At 37.7% G+C, this 17,743-nt stretch overlaps 1 protein-coding gene across 1 annotated transcript in view; it reads right to left on the reverse strand.

The window, feature by feature from the left end:
• MAN1A1 (mannosidase alpha class 1A member 1) overlaps positions 1–17,743 on the reverse strand; it is a 146,724-nt gene that overhangs the window by 34,781 nt on the left and 94,200 nt on the right. The window lies entirely within an intron of this gene.

Here is a 17,743-nt window from a genome sequence, read left to right on the forward strand (position 1 = left end):
TGAAAATCCAGTATTCTTCCTGAGTTAAAATGGGGCTCCTATTACGAAAAAACACAAGACAAAACTCCACGAAACACCATCTTTAGTTCATCGTGATACAAGTCCTCAGTGTTATTAACTTTCTTCTTAAAAAGGTCAAATATCTATAACTTAAGTTATATTAGCAAATTCAATGAAATTAAGGCTCTATTAAATTAATTTCCTCACTAGCTATACTAACCCTTGACTTTGAGATTTCTGCCACATATGCAAAATAAAAACAAGTCATTGAACTGTAAAAGTAGAGTAAAGGGTACAAATAAAAAGCACATTTGTGCTCTACTTAAATGTCATGGCTTTAAATTGTGTGACATCTTTGGCTGCCTGGCCTTGAGCTGAAGGAGCTGTTGAAACTCACTCAGGTGCCACTAAAAATAAACCCAGAATACTACCTACTGAAGAGATGGACTTAACATTGTTCCATTTCTGAAGTATCAGAGCATCTGTTAAAATATTCCCCATAGATATGCTATAGATATTCTTTTTCCCAGACCATGCAGCGCTGAAGTGACTAAGCTTATCTGAGTGCTGAGTGAAGGGAGCAAATCGAAACAGATCAGATGAGGCTCCCCTGGCTGAGCACAAAGGTGCAAGAGGCCAGGACAGATAAAAGTCCTTTGATGCAAATGATTGCCCAAAACTCCAAAGGAGAAAAATATTTCTAATCTTCATAGCTGCAGAAAAAAATTTAAAAATCAATGGCATAATGAAATCAGGGTACTGCAAAGATACACACAATCCAATTTTGATATTGTATTTGTATGACAGAAACAGAACACAAGTTTTATGGGATCTGAATATCTCATTTTAAGTGCATTCTTAAAAAGATTAGAGTGAGTTTTACATTTGATGAGAACAAAAAGTGAAGAGATGTACCCACCTGTCTGCATTTCAATCTACAGTTGCTCAGAATTTTTCCAAATGGTGACATAAAAATGTCAGATGTTACAGGAAATAAGATCATGGTGAGTACTGCAGACAACTTGTCTGGAAAATTCTTATCTACAGTCTAGAGAGCTTACAGTTACAGACTGGTTATTCGCCCAAAAGCAGGCACCATCTCTGACCCAAAGTCTTGCCTAACTGCTGACTTCCGGATGATATTATTCCAGCCTGTTTCCAAATCACCCAGACTAAAGGAGATGATGTAAGACACTACTGGTAAACAAAGCTTGCCAGGGGTAAAAAAAAAAAGTTAAATACTTCAAGGTTTTTAAAGTTTGGCATGTTATGGTGCAACTGGCAAAACCCCACTTTTTTTCCTATTACGTTTCTCAATAAATCTCAAAGTAGAAACATTGAGCTGTTCCTGCAGCAAGGCATCAACCAAACCTGGCAGAAAATGTAACGAAGTCCCTACGTGCACTTCACCCCAATGTCTGCTGGTAACAACACAACCTGTCAAAACATTCTGATGTACTGCATTTTGTTAACCAGAGAAACGTCCAAGCATGGCTACCAAGAGGCTTTCTACACGCAGCGTTGTGTTTTACTATGACTGGTAAAGACGGTTTGAAAACTATAAACTTGCATTCTTTACTCTTCATGCAAGAAAAGTAGAAAGAAACATCTACGTTGCATATATGTACGTATACGTAATGCAGCTTTTATTGTTTTCAGGTGGGATAGCTGGGTAGTAGGAAAAAAAAAACAAGGAAAAGATATAGATGTATTTCTGGTGAATCTAAAATATGATCATATCTGTTAGTTTTTCCTCAAACAGAGATGAGCTGATAAGCTCGTTCCAACAAGTGGTAGAAGTGGAAGAATTGCATTTCAGTGCCTTAACTATTTTACATGCAACTTTTAGCTGTGGATGTCTGATATCATAGAATCATAGAATAGTAGGGGTTGGAAGGGACCTTTAGAGATCATATATTCGTCCTTGAGAGCAATGAAACAGGTAAGTTTTCCATATTCCCTCATACTAACAGGAGCAGCCACAGTATCACTTCTGTTCCATTTAACTCCATCCTTGTTTTAAGGCATTACTCCAGTGTGCATGGCTATGCAGACAATCAGCTCCTGAAGAGACATTACTAAAGCCCAGGAGATGCTCATCAAAGCTCTCCGCATACAGAATGAGACAGATTTAATACTCTCTGATCTTTTTTGACCAGGGAAAGTAGACTTTGGCTTTTGTTAACAGCTTCTTGGCTCAAAAAAAATGAAAGTGAAGAGAGTGCTTTTTTCCCAGCCTACCCACCAAAAAAATTTCCTAAATATTGTATACTTTTAAACAGATCATGTCTTAAGCAAAAGAGAATCTAAAGAGATGAAAGGACATAGTAAAATGGAAAAAGACTTCTGTGTCAAGCATTATAAACAATGGGTACCTTTAAAAATGACATGAGGTGCCCTAGAAAATGACAGGCAATAAATAAGACTAATAGCTCAGTAAGTCTTAATAACCAAGCATAGTGCAAACTTACTGATTTCTGCCCATGCATGAGACAACACATCCAGTGCTCCCAATATGGACATTTTTCAAGCCCTTCATCAACATTATTATGGAGACGACCAAATTCTCCAAAGTTAAAAAAGTCAATGCTGTGTATTTATTTACTCTTCAGTTCTGGTCTGTCTTCCTGAAGTCTTGACATGCAAGACTCTGGTAAAAGGCTTTATTTCTACTCTAAGTTTTAGCACAACTACGTAAAACACAGCAAGTTCTTACAGTTTTTCTTTCAAGTGTACCCATTACTCAGGTGAAGAAACTACATGAGCAGTCTGAACGTGAAGGATGGCCAGGGTATTTGGGGGATTTTCAAAAGGGGCTCATGGCTCTGTTTGTGAGCTGCACAAACTTCTGTTCAGATCACTTGTCTCGACCAAAGCAAAATTTGTAAAGCATCAAAAATCACTGGCAGCTTATTTTCACTTGTTCTTCCAAAATGGTTTAATGTCCCAAATGCCTTGTGAGCTGACAAATAGAATCCTGGTACATGACAGCAAAGGTGGCCCAGATGCGATACTCATCCTTTCTATTAGATACATTCCTTTCTCTTGCTTTCTTTTTGTAATTTACTTTGCCATTGTATATTTCAATTTTCCTACACTGATACTAATTAGAACCTGTGCTAAGTGTCAGTCATGTACTGACATCAGAGTCAGAAATGAAACTGCCATACATGTCAGGAACGATGGAGATGCCACATTGAAACTTGTTTGAAGCTCCAGGCTAGTACTAAAAGAATTTCAGTTTACAGGGCAGTATTTTAATGTATCTCAAATCATTGTGTCTAAAATGGTATTGTTTATCTATTCTACTTAAAACCCATTTAAAATCTCTTATAAAGTACTAATAGGACTCCAGGAATTATTTCCATATTCTTATAACTAGTGTTATAACTAATGTAATGCAATCAGTTTATCATATTTTCCATTTTTTTCATGAACTTTGTTACTGAACACCAAGTGCCACAGAATCTGAAACATAGTGTTTGTAATTTCTCAGGAAATAATAGCCTGATTGACCTTGTCTGCTGCTAAGTTAATTCAGTATTTTTCCAGTAGACCACTGTTGTGTTGTACATAGGAACAGAAAGTATGAGATCAGTGTCTCTTCTAAAATGTACACAAGGTATCAGGACAGGGAACCACAGAAGATATATAAATATTTAAAGGTTTTTTTTTTTTTAATTACTGAAATTCAGTGGCGCAATAATATTTACAAGATTTTTTAAAAATTACATTATGTCCCCAATATATATAAAGCAGCAGCTAATTTTCAACTGAAAGGAACTGCAAATCCTCAGGGAAACTGCACAAAAACTTCAAAGGATCAAAACACTTATTAAATCAAAATTCTTGCCATCAGTGAGCAGAACAGCTTCAGTCGCTGCACACAGGTTGTTTATTATACCCCAGCATCTCCTGGAGGGTGCCAGGACAACTTCACAAGCTGGAGGCAGAGCAAGATTTCAGAATTTCAATATTTAATGCAAAACGCAAAAGCACAACCTAATAGTCAGGATCCTCCTGCAGATAAAAGTAAAAGTAAAAAAGTAAAAAAGGTGAAAGGCCAGAATAAAAGAGATGCAGCAGCAATAATGTGAAGTGTTCTAGAGCCAATGTTGCAAAAGGTTTTAGGATTATAAGGAAAACAACCCTTATAGCCCCTTTGGATTTTACTAAAGCTGATCTTTTATTCTGAAAAAGCTTCTCCAACTATGATTTTATGTGAAAACACAAAATGCTATGACACAGAAATTACTACACAGCACTATTGAGGAACTAATTCACCAGACCACGAGCTGGAGTCTACGGGCTGTGCCTGGTACTTCCAGGAGTGCTGAGAGGACAAAGGGATCTGCCCAGAAAATACAACTTATGACTCAAATTGATCGGGCTTGATCCTGTTTTAAGAGGAAATCTCACGAGCAGAGCACTACCCAGCCCAATCCACAGCCTCCGACTCACTCGCTCACCTTGCTTTGTACCACCAGCCACCCTTCAGACACCCGCAAGAGAGAGAGGGACCTTCCCAAATGGAGATCAAGAAAAAGGAGGAGGGTGGTCCCAAGGCCACACAAACTTCCCTGAAGTTTTTTTTCTCCTTTTTCCCCTCCTAGTTCCCCAAGACACACTTCATATTTCTCCTTGAGTGTCAATTCCCTAGTGTATATGCTCTATAAATAGAAATCAAGTACAGTTACTAGCTCTTTTGTTTTTTCTTTTGTGAAAGAAAACATCACCTCCTGCTTTCCTCCCTACAGTGGAAGCCTGTGATCCTCAGACAATTTTGGAAGCACAATATTATCACTTTTCTGTATTTCAGCCTTAAGATTACAGCCACATGTGACTTGGCTGCACTGCTCATACCCCATTCAGCACATGGACACTGCACAAACTACATGTCTGATCGTGAGTGAAGGTGGGGAAATGTGAAGGTAGTGCAACTCCAGAAAAGGTACTCACAGAAACTAATCTCTTCAGGGCTCTCCTGATAATTAATACAGAGAGATAACAGAAATAAATAGCTTCACAGAGGAGATTAAGCTAAAAATGTCACCTCTCCCTTTACAGAGTAAACCCAGAGAGACCAGTTTAACCTACAAGTACTCCATGGCAGCTGCCCAAACCACCCCAAGATTTCAATTAGCTTCATAGGTATCCTTTTATAAAAAGTCAGTATAACTACATAACGGCCAGTCGCTGCACTTCTAATCACGTGTTTATATATTGCAAAATGCTTCAGTCTATTTCTTTTCTGCCACTACTATCTATCGTGATAATATTTTAATTTAATTAAGTCAAATAAGTCTCCTTAGAAAAATGAAGAGATGTCAGTAAAGGGTCAAGTTTTCATTTACATATTTAGTACCTATTTCTCATTTTAAACAAAATATATTTAAAAGATTAAGCTGCTATAGAACCGCTGATGGCACAAAACACATCAAAATTCTAAATAAAACTTAATTGCTTTTGACATTTCCTAGGCACATGAATGAACTCCAAACCAAACAATGTGTTCTAAATATACTTTGTGACACACAATCCAACATAAAAATAGGCAAATAATGGGAAAAAAAAAAGTCATGACTACTATAGTTGCATAGTGTGATCCCCTAGTCAGGGAAGTCACTATGGCAGCCAGAACGATGGTACTCAGAGGTCACTTTCATAAACTATCCAAAGCTTCAGGCATTATTTAGGATTGCCACATCTGAAAACACTTTCATAAGAATGATTACTTGGCCACGAATGGAACCATTTGTCAGTGTGTCACAAAAATAAATGAAGAGTAGCTTCTTCACTTCCCAGATACCACTGCTGATCCTTGCACACACACATCCCTTACTAACAACTTGAACCTAAATCCAAGACCAAACAGGAGAAATTAAAGGGGTAATCGGTTGTTGACACTTTTCAGAAGTTTCCTTCAAACTCCTATGCTGCATCCTTCCCCTTTCAGTATTGCAGCTAGCTTAACAATGCCAATCAGCTATGGTTTATGGTTGAATTTATAAAGAAGCTGTGATGAAGAATGAAATTATTTTATTAGTGGTTCATACTTTTTAAGACAAAAAAATTCCAATCATGGAGCACAGAGGCAATGCTTTTGAAAGTTTTCACTACTGTATTTACTAAATGAAATGCTCAAGAGTATTTTTTAAAAAAGTAAATAAAAACTCCCCCCCCCCAGTATATGAGATGTTGGTGTAAGGGCCAATGTTCACAAGCACTGAAATCAGTGATTTATTTGTTAACACTTCAAAGATATTTAATGTGGTTTTGTTTTCCCCACACCTGGCAAGTCATTCATATCCTTATTTGACAGAAGAAAGATGGGACATCAGAAATCCCATGTTTGTGTACACTGCTGGCACTCAACTCTTCCACCCAAATCCAGTGGCAGGAGCTGTCAGGACAGCAGCTTGTGAGCAAAGTCAAATGGGCTGCAACAGCAGCTGTGTTATTTCTAGCCCCAGCGGCAAGTGTGAAATACCTGTCTGTTCAACTTCCAATAAATGGTAATTAACTTTTAGCAGGCCTATGTGGTCCTTATTTCCCCCCAGACAGCATCAACCAAGACAGACAGACTCCTCCTGGAACTCTGACTTTTCCACAGTATCTCTTTTCTGAGGAAGGAAAGTGATTGTAATCCGGTTAAGCATCTCTCGCACAATGTCTCGACAGCTGGAGACAGCAGAAAAAGAAACTTAAATCTTCCAGCTAGCCTCTGCAGTAGTTTTTTTATGTCTGTTTTATTCCACTCTGTTAGGAGAATTGCTTAGGCAAATGCTAACAGCTGCTTAGTTGTTCAGCTGTGACAATGAATGTGTAACTACCGCCCTTGCCTACTCATAGTCCAGCTGGCAACTTCCTGCTCAAATGAGCTGCCCTCTCTGAAGTCTGCTTGATATCACCCATTACCTGGTGAGGTGATTTCTAGAGATGCTGACTAAGCAGGAGGAGGCAGACAGTGAATCAGTACCATCAGCAACTGCAGGATGAAGACTAGCAACAGAAGCGGTCACTGAATTTTACAGTATGACATGGAATATTTGCCTGGTCACATGCAGTGTCAGCATTAACATAGGCTGAACACTCTGCCACTTCAGTTCTGCCAGTACAGGAGATGCATTCATTTGTATTGAAGGCACATGAACATCATCACCTATTTGGAAATAGAGTAGGAAAAGTCAGATTACTGTGGTGGACCTTTCATTGCATAGGAAACTCCCAGCACAGCTCCAAAAAAGATGCTAATATGAAACAGATCTAAAACCAGATCCTGCTTTTCTCCATGAGGTTCATCTGGTTCTTCAAAGGCACTATTTGCGGCACACTCTCCAATCCAAACATTGCAGAGGAATCTGTAAAATGGTAGCAGAAGAGGGAACAGTTGTCTTACTCCCCTTGTCAACTTTAGGAAGTTGTGAGTAATCAGAATAATTTTGTTGTTCCTGAAGAACAAAAGTTATCCTCCTCCCAACATTTTTGTCTTTCACCTTTATAAGGAAACCTACCCAGTGACCTTCACAGTTGTCCTAGAATGCTCATTATTTCCTTATCCACAGGCAAAAGGTTTAAAAGCTCAACAATCATGGAAAGTTAACAAGTGGGCTGATTTTCTCAGGGTGACCACCTGACAGGCAATTTCTCGTAAAACCAGTCAGAAGAGCAATAGAGAGAATGAAGAGCACTGTTAATGTAAAAACAAGGACCCAAGCAGAAGGTGCATAAAGTATGAAATTTTCAGTATCGACCAGTGTTGTGGCCTCTGCCAGGAGTGGTCCCCACCTTCCAGAAGGATCAAGTCAGTGGTGGATGAGGCATTGGAGAAGTGTGCATTTAAACACACAAGGGAGGCTAAAAAGTTATGTCTGCTCCAAGTCCAAGCCATACTCCATGAAAGCCTGCTGAAGTATTCTTTTCTCAGTAAAAGAAGACACTGTTCAATAACCATCATCGAACTTACTGTCATAGCAACAAGACCAGTCCCTCTGTGGTGAAATGTACTTGCTCATGATTAGGTCGGAGTAATAATGGCTCCTGGGGAAATATTGAAGTTAGTAGACATTGAAGTGAATGGAAACAGCAGCACAGGGAGCAGAGGGAGCCAAGATGCAGGTGGAGTTGAAAATGGCAGAAAGAACCAAGACAAAAAGGAGGCAATCTCATCTGTCCCTGGAGAGAAGCAGAGAATAAGCAAAGGCCAGTGAAATTGCCTGTGGGAAGACTGTGGTTTACCATACCCATTGAAGTCTGACAGCTGCTGAGAATAAAAATAAAACATTTCCTCCACGGGCTCCAAAAGCCACCAGAAACCATTAGATACTTCTTTTGTGATCCGATACAAGGCTTTCCAACAATTGGATCTAGCAATACCGTGTCTATTGATGCTTAAAATAATCAGGGTATTAGTCCATTCAGACTGTTGGGCTGCTTTGCTAATGTCAAATTCCTATAGCATTTCTCTGTGGAAAAAGACTGAATTTCTTTAGGACTTTACTGGCAGGGTTTGTACAAGCCTTTCCTTATGGCTGTCTGCCCTGTGACACTTCTCATGTTACTGGTGCTCTAAAGGGGCACCAAAGCATGCGGAACTGACACCCTGTAGCAAACTGACAGACCAGTAAGCTCACACGTATGCTCCCATATGGAAAAGTATGAAAAATGGAGAGACAATTTGTAGCCAAGCAAACCACATATCACCATGAGATGTGTCAAGTGTTTAAAGGCAATTTTCAGTATCAACATCTAAAACTCTATTTGTTTTCATGATCATTTCTGATAAAATTTATCTGAGCACAGCACAGACCTGCACGTCTCCCACAACACACTAATGAATAAACTAAACATTACTTTATGCACTAAAGGTTTAATTAATTCCAAGGGCTAAATAAGCAAGAAGGAATACAACGCAAAGCTAGAGATAATAACTATCACCACAGACTACTTTTAATCAGGTCCCCAAAGAAAAGTGGAAGTAACAGAAAATGAGAAGTCATGAACAAAACTCTACGGTCCTGCCATCCGTGCAGTAATCAGTTACATGGTGTAAAAAAAAATGTAAAGAAAATTCCCTACTTTAGCAACTGGTATAATCCACTGTTAGTGACAATCTAAAAAAACACTACCCAAACTAAATCCATGCAAACAAAAAAGCACCTCCACCTCCAAAAACAAAAAACAAAGCAAGAAAAATTGGTTCTGAGAAGCCAGTGGAAAACATCTTCTTGAGAGATTCACTGGGAAGAAAAAGAACTAAGAATTTTGGAAGAGTCCATGAGAAACACCATTTATATATGCTCTCCTCCTCTCTGCTATGCCTTTTAATATTAAGATATGAACTACAAGTCTAAAACTTATCTCGGAACTTTACATTTCACACTGAATAAGAGTGTTTGCTGCCTTAAACCACTACAGACAAAACAATCAGCACTCTTGATCTACTTTGCTCAGTGCATCTCTCTGTAAGACTCCGCTGCCAGTTTTATACCACTTTTCCAATATTCATGTTATAGGGGATTTTTTCTTTCTTTTTTTTTTTTCCTGCTCAAGATTTGCTGTCAATCTCCCCTCCCCTCTGATTAGTTCAGTAACTTCTAACTTCAGTGACTTTCTATCCCACATCAGAATCCCTTTATTAAGAACTGATATTTGAGCTTGGTTAGATTATTCTTCTCTCATAACAACTGCACTGTCCAAGTGGAAAGAAATGATATTCATTTCCTTTGTCTGTAAAACACTTCGTTATGAGGATGAGTGTTGAGCAGTTTGCATCTGAAGGTGACAAGGTAACATAGAAACAGTGTGGAGAATTGGTGCTGGAACTCAGAACCTCCCCATTTCTTTTTTCTTCTTGATGTGTTTGTTGTTGGGTTTTTTTTGCTGCTATTCTTTTTCTCTGGTCCTCAGCTCTCCTTTTGCTCTCAACTGACTTCTGTGCTACCAGATATTCGTCCCTCTACTGTCAGTCATTTGAGATCTTAAAGTTGTCTCCACACAGTCTCAAGTGGAAAGCAGCAAGATATGTTTCTATGATGGAGATCTTGCAACAGCAGTCACCTCCAGTTTGAGTTAAGGACGCTTACAACTCAATTAAGAATATTACTATATTGAAATATTGTGAAAACAGCGGAGCCTCTATTAGAAGGGCAGGAGACACTTTTTCAAGGAAAGAAACTGTTGATTTCTGAGGACCTTTCAGAGAAGGTAAAGATTCAAAGCATCAAAACAACAGATGGCAAGTGAAAAGCTATATGAAACTTCTCAGCCCCTAATTCCCACCTTCCCACTTCTCAACACTAATTTTATAATACTCTAGATCACCCTAATCTTAAGTTCGATCATTTTAAATTTACCTGTACCACTTCTGTTTATTCAGAACATACCCATTTGTTACCTCCAAATGTTAACTTTAAAAAGTGTTTTAAAGTTTTTACTTCTCTGTACTTGATTAGCTTTTATTACCTTCTCATATCAAGAAAATATTTCAAGTGGATTCACAGTCATTTAAGTAAAAAAGTCTTTCAAAGCATTTAGTCACGTTTATTGTGCCTGATACTGCATGTGGCGCCATTAAACATTGAAAGTGAGAACAAAAATCATTACACTAAATGCACGGCTCAATTATTAAAAATAATTGGCTGACAAGTTGCAGAAGTCTGTTTTAAACAGTTTTGTAGCTGCCATTCATTGAAAGTGGCCTACACCAAAAGCTTTCTGACTGACAGTCAATTATTCCTCCTTTTGATACAGCTGTTGGGTCAACAATGGTTTCAGATTCCGGACACCTCATCACAAGACTTGCAGCTGTACTCATCTGAAATAACATTAACTTAAAAATGCCATAAATTACACTTGCATATGCATTTACAGACATGTATATCAATCTCAACATGTACAATACAGACACCAGTGCTGTCGAGGGAAACCTCTCTCTTCAGTATCCACTTTCACAGATGCTGTGACAGCTGTACAAAACACTACTGAAATGGCATTCTGGTTCACTGAAAGGGACAGTTTTTCAGATTAAAAAACCCCTGAAGTAGTCTTTTTCAGACTACTGTTGCAAAAGAAATAATCTGATTTGACAAATGCTTTAGGAAGTATATACGTCCCCTTTTTCCAGTCAGCTTTACTCTTCTCTTTCTTCTTTACCTACACATTGCTGTGTCATATAAATCCATTTGATCGGAGATCATATAAACACTTGTTTTTCTCAGTGCCAGTCACTGTGGGCTTGATCCTTACTCACTGTCCACAGAAAAACTCCTGGTGGCTTCAACAAACACCGATCAAGCATAAAAATCTTGTAACTGTCCTGAAAATTACTGCAGAGACAATAGGTAATATGTACACAGGGAATACCCACAGCCTGACTGAAACACCCGTATCACTGTATAAATCTCTTCCATTAATGCCATTTGGATTTGGGAACTGGTTCTCTTTCTGAAAATCAGTAATACAATGTAAAAACAGGCTGTCCAGGTTTCTTTTCACAGTACATGGCACATTTGCTTATATACAGCTTTATCTGTCAATGCCCACAACTCTTTGAAAATCAGGATCAAAGTCAGTTACTCTAAAGAAGTGCTCACTTACATACAATTTACAGTCTCCTTTTCTCCTACTTTATACACTTATAGAAGATACATATTATTCAGTATAACACAGTCAATTTAATGATAAAGAGCTACTCCTACTTTTTTTCAAGTGACACTAGTTTCAAGTATAACACTAGGTGTCTAGAAGGCATCCATATTATTCATCAGTTTCTGATTCTGAATGTTACAATTGTGCTCCAAACATAAAGGAGTATGATTTAATACACACTGAATGTGGCTTCCTGGGATCACATATTTATAAACAAATCAATTCCCTCACTGGGGAAGGGCTTAACGAATAAACTAATGGCTAAAATATGAAGCAATTCATTAACTAGGGTATAATTACATAGGAATATTTCCTACTGTCTAGCAGGCAGACGTAAAAAACCACCACATCTGATTTTCACCTGAGTAAAATACTCCCGTTACACTTTTCCTGTGGTAGAGTCTCTATTACCAGTTTAGTTGCATTCCACTAAATCCAGAGCTTCACCTTTAATCTGTTTAGAGTTACTTAAAGTAACAAATATATTTACACAGCTGCTGCACATCTTATGGATGAGCTATTTACAAAAACCTAACAATGCTGACTATTGCAGCAAGGCACACAATGTATCATAATTCTCATATATGCACCAAAAATTATGAACCAAGACAAACTGATTATACTATAAAGAGAAAAAAAGGAAAAACGTTACGTTGTAAACTCAGTAAAGTCAGATTGGGCACAAAATGTACTTTTAAAGCAAAAGTGATTTTGCTCCCTAATCTTTTTGCAGTAATCCATGTTTTTACATTATGATATGATACTTTAAAGCAGAGAACATTCTCAAGAAAGGAGCTTTCCATTCAAATACCAAATAATTCAATAAGACTTGAAAAAGGCTGGAAGGCCTACACTACTTCAACCTCAGCAGAACAGAAAGATATGAAATAGCAAACACTTTCTCTAAAGTACTGCTTAAAATAAATCATCACAATCCACGCATTAATACTCATGACCACATCTAAGATACTACTTGGAGGATTTTGTAAACCAGTTTATCAGATAATAAAAGGGATGGTATTAAGGAGTCAAATAAGTTTTTCTCACCAGTAATGGGATTTTAATCAATACAATGAAAATAAGATAATAAAGGATGAAATGAAATCCACATGAAAGGATTATGATTTAAAATGATAGAACAATCAAAGGCTCAGAAAAAACCCGCACTTCTAGAATCATACTGGAGACAGTAGGTACTCTTTTTGTTCCTGCACCAGCACACATTGCTTCATCAACCATATTGAAAAAGCTTCTGTATCTTGAAAAACGTACACAAGGGGACGTACTTTGCTATTTTTCCTTTTTAAATTACCAGTGAAAACAATGATGCTGTAGTTTTATAAAGCCCTTTAGACAATTAGGTTTCTGTCCCAGTTACGGCAAAACATTTGGTCAAAGATTTTAAATGTTGTTTGTAATCTCTTGCTGCTTAAAGGTGCAAGAATATGTATTTTAAGACTTAATTTTTTTTTCTTTATTTAATTTCTTTTTTTGTATTTCCACTTGTAGACTGGTATAGTACAGCATGGAGTATCTCGCAAGGATTATCACACAGAAAGTGCCACACGTGTTCTCTAACTAAAATGAAGACCTTGTCAGGAATGGAGTATATTCTGGATAGATATGGCATATTGGTTAGTCTTTTGAACACTTTTTAAAGATAATGTCAGTCAAAATAAGTATTTTCAGTAAGGAGCATAATTGTCTTTTGGTTATCAGAGAGACTTTGAACTCAAAAGCCATCAAAAAAATCCTATTTCTAGGTCTCTAATGAAATACTTAAAATAGAGTCTGTCTAGTCTATCAAAATTATTCATTTCCTATTCCATTACAAATTTGGGAGCATGAGAGCCCAAGCCCCAGTAAAAATAATCAGAGTAAATACCAAAGTGGAGATGACTCCCCTTACTCACTCTCATCTCTTTCAGGTATGTGGATTTGCAAAGGGTATTTTGAATGGCCAGCAACCAGAATCTGAATTGGTTTTAATGTGTGGGTGAATGCACGGATGGAAGATAAAAGGCCAGGCTCCTTTCTCTTCCCTAACAGGCAAGCACAAAGAACAACATCTGCTACAGCTGCTATCTCTGTGGACCGTAACAGGTCTTTTTATAATCTCCTGAAGTACCTAAGATATGTTTAGTCAATACCTGACTGATTAACAACCAAACAATCTGGCTCACACAAAAAGAGCTGGATCATAAAAGGAAAAGAGGAAAAAAAATAAACCATCTTTTTACTTCAGAGAGGCTCAAGAGATACTGAAATCCAAAGGCTGTCTTATCAGAGGATCAAGTACCGATATGGTACAGAACAACACAAAAAGTACATAAAAGTGATGGCGATGTCATGCTTCCATCCAACGTCTGTTTTCCCTTTCTGCTGTGCTTGAATGAGGAGAAATAAATATAAGTGATACCAAGCATATACTAGACTTGCTCTGAGAAGACAAGTATTTTGATGACTCAAAAAATGTGTATGGAAAAGAGGTCTGGTGAATTCATAAAGCTACTATCCAGGATTAGAAATTGCTACAGAAGCATCCCAAAAACCTAGGAGAAGCAGGTGGGGGCAAGGAGGTTTTACAAATGAGCCAGCTGTTAAGTGGAAATGCAAGCTAAGTTCGACTTCTGTCTTATTTTCTATGATAATTTCATTTCTGAAGCCTCACAAAAAATATTTGAGAGAGCAATATAAAGTTAAACCATAAATTTTTGATGAATTAAGCTTGTTTAAAAATGGTAATAAAAATTTTACAACATCTCATCCCTGAGCATTTTAGGAGGAAGTGAGAAGCTAGTAAAGCCCATAAAAAGCCCTTTTCTAAGTTTTGTAGTATGCCTTAACAAAGCATCTATGGTACATCATTCAGAAGAACCAGTATATAATGCAAAACTTGGACAGTTTAGACTTCAGTAAATGGAAAAAAAAAGCAAGTTTGAACCAAGTCCAAAGCTGAGGTACTCAAAAGTTGGCTTGTGAACCTCTACTGCTTACGAAAACCTTGTATGCTAACCACTCACCGTAACCATCCAGTAGGTTGAATACTAAAATGACAAAATTTAAGCCTTCAGGGACAGGTCCAAAAGCTATTAGCTATTAAAACAATGCTGACTAAAAACATAGTTAAGCAAAACTCAACTAATTTACAAAATTAATTTTGGTTAGCAGACAGAGAAAATAGTTTATTTACAGCCTCATTACAGTATCAAGACATGATGTGAAACACTGCTGAACGACTGCATATCGTAATGCCCAACAGAAAATATTAATTTCAATAGAATTAAAATCAAAATGATACATGTAAAAAAATCTTCTTTGCTCCAATAGATTTAATTACCTAGAAAGTATTCTTTGTGACATAAAATGGACACCCTGAAAGGTCAACCAGAAAGACTGTCAAGTTTGCTGCACCAACCACGATTTGTTGGGATATATTTAAACTGCACGAGCCTCACCAAGGCTACGTATTGAATCGAGGCATTTACATAATGCACCTTTGACAGAATAATACTTATTTTTTTAATGCTACAGAGAAACCACACAGCATGAGCACCATTACAAGATATATAGCATATGGATACCATTGAAGTTGAATTATAATGAATACTTGCTCATTTATTTCTCTAAAGCTGTACTGCAAGGAATTTAGCAGTAGTTTCACAGATGTCAGCTGGAAACAGCGGCCTTTCATATAATCTGCTGAAAGATTGTTCCCTCCTATTAAATTCCCCCTAAAGATGTGTCAATGTTTTAACAATAAAAATGCAATTTTAATGTGAAGTTTAAACCAATGAAGGTAAATTTCTGGAACAAACTGCTTAGCTGGCTCACTACCCTCTTTTTATTTTCTTCTCAACAGCTTTCGAACTACCCCACCATAAGTCCCATTTTGTCCTTACCCTCCGCTGTCTGGATTCCTACAGTGTCATCCATGTGTCTATGGCATTTACCACCGAGGTTTTATTACTTCTTGGTAGGCAACAGATTGTTTAGTATAGAGTAAACTGACGATTCTGAAGTCTTTAAAAATTACATTCAGTTATATCATATCTTGTAAGCCATGTGTACTCAGGTTACAGTGTTCTACAGTGAGCAAGATCTGCTCATAAAAAAGCAGTAAATACACTGTCACTCATTTTTCAATGTGAGATTAGATACAGAACAGCAAGAATTTTGCATGCTGGCTACGTGCATCCATTGAACTGAACCAAACAGAGTACCCACCACAGAGTACCCACCAGCCATCTGGACTAAGATGTCAGGTCGTGTGTTCTCTGCAACATGTAGACATGTCTCTACCCTCACATAAGTCGGTCTGTCAGGAGTTATAGGTCAGCCAGAGCAGAACATGATCATGGAAGTATTGCTTGTTGGCTTACCCATTCTGAAGGTTGACTAGCCAGGCATAAGCTGTCTGCTACAGTAATTCTAAATTACATGGCAATATTAGGAAAAAAAAATAGCAGAAAGTCAGTCTCTACAGCATCCAATAATCCCTCTTACACTGGCAGGCTCCAGGAGCAAGAGGCACATTCACTTGAAACTCTCATCCAACCATGACATTGATAAGATAATGACATACAGTTTGAACGTGTGCAGGATTTTTAACAACAACTCATTGCAAAATAGCACAGAGAAAATCCAGAACTATCTTAGCAGATACAGATTCTTTGTTAACCCTTACTTCTCAAGAATTCAGTATCTTCTTTTACAGTTTCTTTCTCAATATGAATTACATGCTGGCCATCATAGCAGAAAGCCAAAGATATAATAGAGAATCCGCTTTTAAAGTTATATGTACATGCAACTCACCAGCAATCATGAGACTAAGAAAAAAAGTTAAAAACTTTTCCTAAGAAAAAAAGGAGAAAAAAAAAAAGGCATTAAAAGTCAAAGTATTTATTCAAACTGGATGGAAAGATTGAAGTTTTGTAGTTAACTTTCTAAACTTTTAATACTATAAGGAAAAATTAACAGACAGCTACAAAAAGCCTTGAGTCATTCACATATATGAGTGAATCTGCCTTTGGAGGATCTCTTGGACTACACCAGCTGTGTCAGTTCTGCAACCATCTATATTGTCAGCACAGCTAAATGAATAACAGCACTGCATTATCATTTATGGTTATATTTTATCCTACATAGCTACAAAGTAATTCTGTAATGTGTGCCCTTTGTCACTCATAATACCTGGTAGTATATGAAAACACACAGTGAAAGTATAGCTCAACTGAAATCTACAGTGGGATCAAATTGATTTAGAGGACTGAAGTGCCTAATCCACTACAGAATGACTTCAAAGAACACATAAGACACTTCAAAATATCACTTGCATTTCATGTAACTTCTCTTATTTTGTCATGTACAAACAGCTTTATTACTGTGAATGTTCATGAAAACTGCATTACATTGCTGAATGCAAAGAACATAAAGAAAATAAAACAATTAAAAACATAAGATACTGACAAACAAAGGAATGAAAGTATGAATTGTTCACAAAAGTTTCTAGACAGAAAGAAAAAACCCCAAATTTATCACAGAATTTTAACAGTTGGAAAAGACCTTTAAGATTATTGAGTCCAACCACTCACCTCACACTGCCAAGCTCATCACTAAAATGAACTATGTCCCTCAGCACCTCATCTATGTGCTATTAAAATATCTCCACGGATGGAGACTCCACTACCTCCCTGGGCAGCCTGTGCCAGTGCTTAACAACTCTCCTGGTGAAAAAGTTCTTCCTAAACTCCAGTCTCAACTCCCCAAGTGCAGCTTGAGAGCATTTCATCTTGTCTTATCATTCATTACTAGAGAGAAGAGACTGACCCCCCAGTTCATAACCATCCTCATTCAGGTAGTCATAGAGTGCTCATGCCTCCTCTCAGCCTCCTCTTCTCTAAGCTAAACATCTCCTGCTCCCTTAGCCTCTCCTCATAAGACCTGTGCTCCAGACCCTTCACCAGCTTTGTTGCCTGTCTCTGGACATGCTCCAGTACCTCAATGTCCTTCTTGTAGCGAGGGGCCCAGAACTGGACAAAGTACTTGAGGTATGATCTCACCAATGCCGAGTACAAGGGGACAATCACCTCCC

This window comes from Colius striatus, chromosome 2 (assembly GCF_028858725.1).
Source record: "Colius striatus isolate bColStr4 chromosome 2, bColStr4.1.hap1, whole genome shotgun sequence".
NCBI classification, from domain to species: Eukaryota; Metazoa; Chordata; class Aves; order Coliiformes; family Coliidae; genus Colius; species Colius striatus.